Source organism: Triticum urartu, unplaced genomic scaffold, assembly GCF_003073215.2.
Source record: "Triticum urartu cultivar G1812 unplaced genomic scaffold, Tu2.1 TuUngrouped_contig_2787, whole genome shotgun sequence".
Taxonomy (NCBI): domain Eukaryota; kingdom Viridiplantae; phylum Streptophyta; class Magnoliopsida; order Poales; family Poaceae; genus Triticum; species Triticum urartu.
This window is the reverse complement of record NW_024113284.1, coordinates 1-9,850: the sequence shown is the minus strand read 5'-3', so window position 1 is coordinate 9,850 and position 9,850 is coordinate 1. Positions and strand designations below refer to the sequence as shown.

General features: G+C 47.2%; 1 long non-coding RNA gene across 1 annotated transcript; it reads right to left on the bottom strand.

Annotated features, from left to right (window-relative positions):
• Window positions 1-984: 984 nt before the first annotated feature.
• Window positions 985-2,546, bottom strand: LOC125527053. Its single transcript, XR_007291947.1, has 2 exons — window positions 1,618-2,546; window positions 985-1,534 (listed from the first exon to the last, which is right to left on the bottom strand). It is a non-coding gene; the product is annotated as an uncharacterized LOC125527053 (long non-coding RNA).
• Window positions 2,547-9,850: the final 7,304 nt, after the last annotated feature.

Here is a 9,850-nt window from a genome sequence, read left to right as displayed (position 1 = left end):
TGTCAGTTCCTTAGTGACCTAGGGTCATTTCGGACAAATCAGGTCGGGTTGCCAAATGGCTATAAATAGCCCACCCCCTACAACCATAAACGGTTGGCTGCTCAGATTCAGAGTATGGCTTTTGTCGTTTGAGAGCAACCCACTTCGAAGCCTTTGAGAGAGAATTCCTTGCGAGGATAAAGCCCTAACCACCCAGAGCCAAAGAGAATTATGCATCACTTAAGTCTTCTTGTCTGTGTGATCTGAAGACTTATTACACTTGAGGATTGTGCATCCTCCAGCCGGTTAGGCGTCGCGTTCTGAGCATCCAAGAGACATTGTGGATTGCCGGTGAACAAAGTCTGTGAAGGTTTGGGAGTCTACCTTGAAGACTTACCAGAGTGATTGGGCGAGGTCTGTGTGACCTTAGCTCAAGGGGAATACGGTGAGGACTGGGTGTCCTGAGCTGCGTGTTCAGGACTGGGTGTCCGGGACTGTGTGTCCTAAGGTTTAAATACCTAGCCACCCTAACCAGACGTACAGTTGTCACAGCAACTGGAACTGGTCCAACAAATCATTGTCTTCAGCGAGTCACTGGTTTCATCTTCCCTTCCCTTTACTTACTATTACTCCTTGTGAAGTCATTGTATGTTCGCACTATCTTTTGTCTTCACTGAGTGACTGCGTGTTCTGTGTGGCTTCACAATATCTTCCTACCTGATCCTTACTACATTGCTGCTATTAGTCATTGTGCTTTCACTCTATTGAATACTTGACTATGGCTTGCCTAGTGTAGTCTACCTTCCGCTGCAAAGTAATAGGTTTATTTCTATCGTTTGTCTTCGTAACTTCCACGTTTTGAAGACTTTCATAAAAATCGCCTATTCACCCCCCCTCTAGTCGGTATAACGCACTTTCACAACCGGTTCCTTTTTTTCTTTTGCACAACTGCTCACAGTAAGTGTACTGCTTTCTGGAGTAAACGATGGTCGTGTGCTACCACTGTTTTGGACTAAAGTGCTGCACCATTTGTCGTTGTTGAGAAGAAACAAAATAATTTTGCTAGTACTACACCACTTTTTGCTAGTGCACTGCATGACTAAGTAGAAAACTAACGACAATTTTGCGAGTACTGCACCACTTTTACGAGTGCACTGCATGACTAAGTATAAAACTAACGACCAGACAACCTCATGCAATTTTTCTGAAAATGAAAAAACAATCAACTTCACAACAGCCACCGGCAACACACGCGTCGCGAACCGCATACACACACGCGTTGTACTGCATGGATGTGCCAGTGGACTTCACGGAGGGAGGCTCGCTGTCCAAACTGTATGATCAGGGAAACAGAAAAAAATGCAATGCGGCATCAAACCGCACTCTACCACTTTCTTCCTGCAAGAACAAGTAAATTGAACCTCATGAGCAAACAATAGTGGGCTACATTTACACTTGATAAGAAAAACACCAAAACAACGATCTGCTCCAGGACCATAGTGCACCCAGTTTCTCCCAGGAGCGAGCCTTCCTCCATGCAGTTTCTCCCAGTAGTCTGCATGCCAAGATGTGGTTTCTCGTCAGAGGACATGAGGGGGAAATGCAGAAGCAATGAGAAGATGCAAGTCACAAACGAACCGCGTGCCGAGCTCATCCCTGGTGCATGAATGGCCGATGGATCCGGCGCCCGGCGTAGCAGCGCGCGAGGCATCCGGTGGAGGAGATTGGCCGGGAGGAGGGAAGGGCGATTTCCGGCGAGGTCGACGGCTTCTTGACCCCCGAAACCTCCCTAGATCCTACACCCCATCACGTCGCGGTGGTTGAAGGCGTGGCCAAATCCGGCGGCGGGCGGACCATATCCATCCAGACGTGGCTTGGGGGAGGATGGCTGGGAGAAACGATGGCGCCGCTGCCTGCGCACGACGCCGTGAGTGGAGGAGGGAGGGGGGTCCGCCCGCCAGCGCGTGGTGATAGAGCTTGTCGGATCCGCCGCGAGGGAGATGAGGATGTGGGTTGGCTCGTCGGATCTGCCGCGGGCAGCAGGGGGCCGCTAGCGCCTGCCTCCTGGCCGGCCTCCTCTCGGTGGCGAGCGGGGGAGTTGCTCGACGGGGCCTCCCTGCCGGAGAGGGAGAGGACAACCCGGGCCTCGGCGGCGCGGTATAGAGGCACCGGTGTGGACCTCGCCGGATCAGGCGCCAGGCTGCGCGAGCGGACGGCTTCCACGTCGAGGGGTCGGTGGCGGCCGGATCCGTGGTTTGTTGCCGCACCAATGGTCGTGGCGGCCGTATCCGGTGGCTGAGGCCGCGCCGGGGGCCGAGGGCGGCCGGATCCCGCGGCCCGCCATGACCGCTTATGGTGCGGGAGAAAGAAGAGGGTGGCAGCCGGCATAGAAGGTGGTGTCGTCGGGCGCGGCCGGAGGAGGTGGTGGGCGGCGCGGCCAGAGGAGGTGGTGGGCGGCGCAGCCGGAGAAGGTGGGGAGGGAAGTGGGGCGGGGCGGGGGGAGGTGGTTGTCTGGGAGGGGGAGCAGAGAGTTTGGAGGTCATGGGGAGAGTGAGCGGCGTAATTCTCTTTTTGCCCCGTGCAGCTCAGTCTTTTCCTTTTGCAGGGTTAGTTGATAGCTACTGGTCAGCTCGGTACTGTTGTCAGAATAAGTGGAAGTGTTATTAGAATAAGGTTTTAAGGGGTGTTATCATAATAGACCCACCCTATATATATATATAGGGTCGCGCTATTCGTCACCCTGGGTGAGGAATAATTATTCTTCACCCCCTCTCTATTTTACCATCAATGCACCGTAATTTTACGTTCCGTAAGTTTTCTCTTATTTCCGACGCAAAAAGAGACCGTAAGAAAATATATAATCGCCATAAAAAATATTTTATGTTATGTAAAATTACAAACGTAAAAACATAGTCTAAAATACACATAAACTGGAAATTTTCTTGTCTTATGACCGATATTTTTATTTTCTTATGTCAAATTTTACGTAGTGAATAAATAGGAATGTAACTATTTGAATTTCAAACGTAATTTAATTATGAAATGATCATAAGATTACCTCGGGTGAAGAATAACTTATTCTGCACCCTGGGTGATGAATAGTAACACTATATATATACATCCGATTCGTAAAAAATGTTAAAACATTTTATGTTTGTGGAGGGGGACTTCAATATAATTAGAAGGAGAGACGAAAAAAATAATGACAACTTCGATGAAAAATGGCCATTTATGTTCAACACGATTATTGAGAGTCTCGATTTGAGGGAGATTGACCTCACCGGGAGACAATTTACATGGGCAAATCTATTAGAGTTGTGTCGAATATTATCGTACAAGGTAGATTACAGTTGGACTTGGTTTTGGACTATGTGTAGACAGAGTAGGAGTTGTATCCTAATAGGACACTTGTATCCTAGGCCTTTCATATATATCGGGGGTAGACAGACGATGTAACCTATGCCAATATAATAGCACATGCACGTAGAGAAGCCGGCGGCGTGTGCCGGCGCCCGGACGGCCTGGGTGCAGTATTGTAGTGGTGTCATGGGAAGGAGCGTCCGTAGTCAGGTTCCGGAAATGTAGCCATATCGGTGAACCTCGTTAACAAATCTCGACGTCGTGTTTATGTGATTGATTGGTTCTTGGAAGATCGACGGTGACCTCAAATTTATTCTAATTAATGGTATCATGAGCAAAGATTTGATGTTCGAAGGTCATGGATTATTGATCTAGAGGAGAGGAGGTGTGCCAATTTCGTATGGTTCGCGTACATGGAAGCGGAGAGGAGCCAAGACGATGGGTTTGACACTGCGCGTGATGTGCCTGCAATGATATCGGCATGGTAAAGCAATTGGGAATGTGACGGTTCTCGGCGGATTGAACAAGACGGTTTGCATGATGAGATCGATGGAAGCAGCGTGGCGTACGTGCGGCTGGACGGCGACCAGTCAATCAGCAGCAGGCGCGTGGCGGCGGCGGCGCGATGGATCGATCCAGCGTATGCCCTAGCCTAGCGTGCGGACGCTGTGGACAAGCGGGCCAGGCCTGAGCCAGCAGGAACGTACAGGGAGGAGCAGGCTGCTGGTCTTGACCGGTGTAAGAGATCGCGTTCGAGATTTGTTAAAAGAAAAATAAGGGCGCCAGGTACCATGTGTAGCTATTCATCGGGAGCAAGACAAAGAGCACTAGCAGGATGGAGAAGGTTTGGAGCTGCACGTGAGCAAGGGTAAATGGAACTTTTGATTTTGTGCACAGGAAGGCTGCTAGAGGAATTCTTCGATGGGCAAATTTGATAATTTTGACCTCGAGACTCGAGACGAAATCAAATCACAGAATGAACTATCCGTAAAACTATTTCATGTGGCTGATCTTTTTGTATGGCGCCCGACACGCAGACGCCACATCTTATGATGCAGCGCCTAGCTCTCGGGCGTTGCACCTCTGTCCACCGTGGCAGCCTCTGGACCCGCACCCAGCAGCGCAACGCCTCAGAGCTAGGCGCCGCACATGTAATATGCAGCGCCTAGCGCTCGGGTGTTGCACTGTGACTTATTCAGCCACGGCGGCCCTCTCCTCCCCACCCCATTGCACCAGTTACAGAAACAGATTTGTACGCGGCGGCGGCCCTCTCCTCTCCCCCTCCCAATCCCCTCTCCCAAATCTTTCAGATCTGACGATTTGGTCCGTGGATTCCTTCACCAATCCATCCTAGAAGGTACTCTTCTCCGATTCCCTTCTTTCTATCCATATAATGGATGCTATTTTGAAGATTTTGATGAACCTTTGTTTGATTTGATTAGATTAGAATGTTGCATGTATTAGATACCTAATTTTGCAACCCTAGTTTAGTTGATTTTATTGAAAAGATATGGTTTGGATATATAGGTTGACATGTTATTTTATATGGAAAAGATATATGTATTTAATCTTGCATGAAGTAGGCCTAGTTTAGTTTATTTGTGTTGAAATTATATTCGTATTGACAAGAATGCTTTGGATACATATGCTTTGAATTTTGCATATAGTAGGCATACTTTAGTTTATTTGTATTCAAAAGATAATCGTGTTGACAAGAAAGCTTTGTTTGAAATTGTTAGGGTGGTTTGGCTTCTCGATGATCACAGGGACCATCAACACCGGTCGTACGTTATGTCGGTGGAGCAGCGGGTAATAATGATAATAGCCGGTGTTATGAATTTCGTGTTTATTTGAAACACGAATGCCCCATATGTGATTTTATGATTTGTTTGTTTGTAGGAGCTTGCACCTCTGAAGCTTCGGTCTCATGGGGTCAACCTAGGGGGGATGCGCTATGATGAGCGATACACACCGTATGTAAGGGAGACATGAATTCTCCCTTTCATTCAGTTGGTCAGCCGTTGACGCCACCCCACAATGCTGCAACAATCACCACGCTTATTGATCGTTGGAGGCCGGAGACACACAGTTTCCATCTTCTGACCGGGGAGATGATCGTGACACTCCAGGATATTGCTATGATCATCGGTCTTCCTATCGATTGGAATCCTCTATGTATGAACACCAATTATGATGGGTGACGTGCGCAAATGCATGCCCTTATCGGTATGGTTCCTCCGGAGCCTCGGGAACCAGAAGCAGAAGACAAGAAGAAGGAAAGAGTCACGGCCGGTGCTCCTTTCGGTTGGATTGCATGGAACTTTGGTACTTGCCCCGAGGAAGCTAATGAGACATATGCTCGTGTCTACATGTGGTACGTTATATCCAGGACTATGTTTGCTGATGGCATAGGCAAGAATGCTCCATGGATGTGGCTGAAGGCGTTGACCGTCTTCGATAGCAAATGGAGTTGGGGTTCGGCGACACTGGTTTACTTGTATAGACAGGTATGAAGTTGTTTCTTTTTCACTTCATTGCTATATTATCAATGCAATCTTCCTGTTAATTCAACCATTTTCTCTTTTATGTGCAGTTGGACGAAGCCTATTGTAGGCCATCTGGAGGTATTCGTGGTTGTATGCTCACACTTTTCATATGGAGCTGGAAGCATTTGCTAGTTGGATGACCGAAGACCGTCAAGTACGAGGATTGGGACGACAAAGACGACCCACCATGGCTCCCTACTTGGGCTTACAATTAGGATGTGTTAAATGAGACGACGGATGATCCCTCAGTCATGTACAAGTTGTACAAGAGCGAGTTGGACATGATCACGGCTGAGCAGGTGAGTCGACATTGCATAAGTGATTCTCATGCTTCTACCGTAACTCGAAATCAATTTTGCATTCTATGCTATTTTGCAGGTGGAATGGGAGCCGTATGGAAGAGGGGATAGTTTTGGTGACCCTATAGAGTTCAGGCTGAATCCAATGTGCACTCGGGATAGGGATTTTTGGCATATGCGGTGCCCATTCATATGCAACTGGGCGGTTGAGCTTCACCTGCCACATCGGGTGTACCACCAGTTTGGTTTGTTCCAGCCACACCTGCCGGAGTGGGAGGACACAGACAAGTTGCTACACATGTAAGATATAATTAACCTTGAGCACTTAGCAGCTTCTCGGCGGTTTCGATGGTGCTAATATTCTGTTTCTAACTTGCAGGTTGGATAGGAAAAGGCAGCGGAAGATCCAGGATTGGGCCAAGCATCACAGGAAGTATGTCGTGCAGTTCGCGCTTAGTGTAGAGCAAGCTAAGGCTGGAAAACGAGCCCAGCTTCGTGAGCATTGCCCGATCGCGTTCAACAACTATCTCACATGGTTTCTTGCAAGTACCCGTGTGGAGGTATGCAAGCCGACGTATGCTGAGGAGATTTTGGAAGATCCCACCGTTTCGATGAGCTAATCCAGCACGAGTACAACGCCTTAGTCAGGAAAGGCAACTCAGTCCCTTCAGCTCCAATGATGAACTTTGTGGTATTTGCTCTTTTTGCTTTTCCATTTGCACTATTCACATCTTCGCTTGCCTAACACGTTAATACTGTTTCTGTTCATAGCGTGCCCAGATCAAGAAAGCAACTGATGAGACTGAGACTATTCTGGAGACAACCCCGGTTGGGAAAAGCGATGGGGAAGGTGCACTTCAAGCATTCATTAAGGTTCACGTCTCCTTCAAACTACCACTTAACATGTGTTGCTACGTTCGATAGCTCATTCACTTATACATGTTGCAGCGCCAGGGCCAAAAGTTAAGGCGGCTATCAAACCCTTTCAGTTGTCGTGACCCCGAATATGTATCACCTGAACGGTCTAGGTCGGCGACACCATCAGATCCCACTTCTGGCCCTGCCGATCCTTTGGATGATGAGGATGTGGGTGTGGTCACCCAAGAGGTATACCATGAGCATATATTGAATTATTGATGCATTGCTAACTTTATCCTCACACATGGTATTTTCCATATCTTTTGTTGTTGTAATAGGTTCCTGATAATATGACCTTGGGGACCTATAAAGTTTGGTCAGCATACGAGTTAAAGCATAGGAAGGGAATCAATAAATACACACCTGAAGACTTCACCCAAAGAGGCAAAAGGACGGCCGGCACCTCGCGGATGGCGGCTTTGGATGACTATGTGGATGACGTGGAGGAACCGAAGCCGGAGCCGGAGTGTATTGCTCTTCCTAGGAAGGCGAAGAAGATAGCCAACAAGAGGGGGGGACATGCCAAAAAGCGCACAAGGAACTAGTCGCCGTCCTCCATTTGTTATGTAACTCGCCTAGTGGGCGTTTTGCTTATGTCGAACTTGTTATGTCTTTGAACTTGGAGTGGTGGTAGTTCTTAGTAATGTTGAACTTGTTATGTCATTGAACTTGGAGTGGTGGTAGCTCTACGTTGAACTTGAAGTGACTATATGTCTTAGTAATGTTGAACTTGTTGTGATGGTCACTCTAGGAAATGTTTTCTTTGTTCAACTTAAAGATCATTACTGTTTATTCTGCGATGCAACTATATGTGCCTGAAAATGACCCGGTTTAAGGGCAAAAAACACTAAGTGTTGGTGTGGCGCCTAGCGGAGAGGCGCCACACAGTATAGTGCAACGCCTAGGCGCCACACCAACACTTAGCGAATTTTTGGCTCGAAACTGGAGGCAAAGTTTCTGTTGCTCTCTGGATGGCTCTTCCCAGGCATGTGTTTGCACACGAACACGCCACGTGTAACCTCGACGCCGGGGGTGATGCACTGCAGCTCACGTCGAAGGAGTCTCACCGGAAGCGTGATTCACAAGACGACCGGAGAGAACTTTTGAGGACCCGAAACCCCACACTCCCGGAAGGGACCCCGTCGGGATGCGCGGCGGCTATGGGCTGCCCTAGGTCGACTTGATCACCCCTAGGGCCTCGAGGTTGGCCGCCCTGCAAACGAAGAACGAACGAAGAACGAGGAAGAAGAAGAACAAGGGATAGAGATAAAGGTGAAGGTAAAAAGTGATATATTGATAGATCGATTGTGTGTTGTTCAATCGGCCGTCACCCCTTACATATATATGAGGCGGCTGGACTTCCCATACAAGAAAAGAACTCAAATCACGTCCACATCATCAAAACTTACCCTAACTCGGACTACGAGGGCCGGAACTTCCGGGCTAAAATTATATCAAGTAGTCATCTTGCACTGAATCTGCAGGTCGCATACTACTTCGGATGACGATGATCCCAAAAGAAAAGTTGTAGATCTTGCAATGGAAAAAAACTCTTCAGTTGATCACTTTTTCATCTGAGGTCATCTTGATGTCGAAATCGGCCCTGCAAATCTGCAAGCAATGTTAAAATTCCAGTTTTCGGGGCGCACCGCGTGCAAACTTCCGGTTTAGCCCGGAACCTCCCCAGAAGTTTTGCCCGGAACTTTCGGGGCAAACTTATGCAGGACACTGTTTTGGCTCTAAAGTTTGCATATGAACTCCGATTGGGACGTTTTTTTATATCAAAATCGATCGTCTCGACGAGACGAAGACAATCTGTGTAGAAAAATTTCTCATATGAGGCTATCTTGGGGGCGTAATCAGCCGAATAGTATTCTGAATACAAAATCTGAGTATTTCAAATACAACTTCGGTCTTAGAGATGAGACCGGATGGCTATGGCCCAAATATGAAAGTTTCTCCTTTTGACGATACAGAACTTTCTCACTTTAAGCACTTCTCCATTTGAGGCCATCTTAATTAAGTTTTTTGCCGTGTCAAAATCTGGTGTCAACACATGCCCCCCTGTTTTTCGACAAACTTGTGTGCCGAAAAATAACTTGCACGATGCTTTTTCTAAGGACGATGTCAACACTCCATCGGCCATTTTGCATGTTCTTAGGGCGATAAGTATACATCGGCCATTGCTTGTTTGAACCTCTTGATGCAAACTTGGGTGAAAACTTCTTAGCTTCTATAACAATCCGATGATAAGGTTCCATAGACCAAAACCATCCTCTGAACCATATTGTTCTCCCTTTCGCTAGGATTTTGTAGATAATCAAGAATGAACTTCCTTCAATCCTTACTTCGTCTGCATAAAATTTTCATTAGTGGCCGAGATGGTGAGCTCCAATTCGGCCTTACTTATGTTGGCAAAAATAAGCATCGGCTATTGATAGATGTGCAATACACCATGGACAACATGGTAGCCGAATGCTTGCTATGCCAACTCTCTCCAATTGTCATGTCTAGATATATATGAAGAATATCAAAACAACCCAAGGTAAATTTTATGTCTAGACATACCTCAAGATAAACTAGAAGTGATTCGTCAAAACATTGATAACCATTCGATATTTGTTGCACTACCAATAATGAATCACCGAAAGCCTCAATATGTATAGCACCTATATCAAGGAAAATCTGTAATCCGAATAACAATGCATATTCGGCTTTGAACATTTGTGCATAAATATTTCAAGCGGC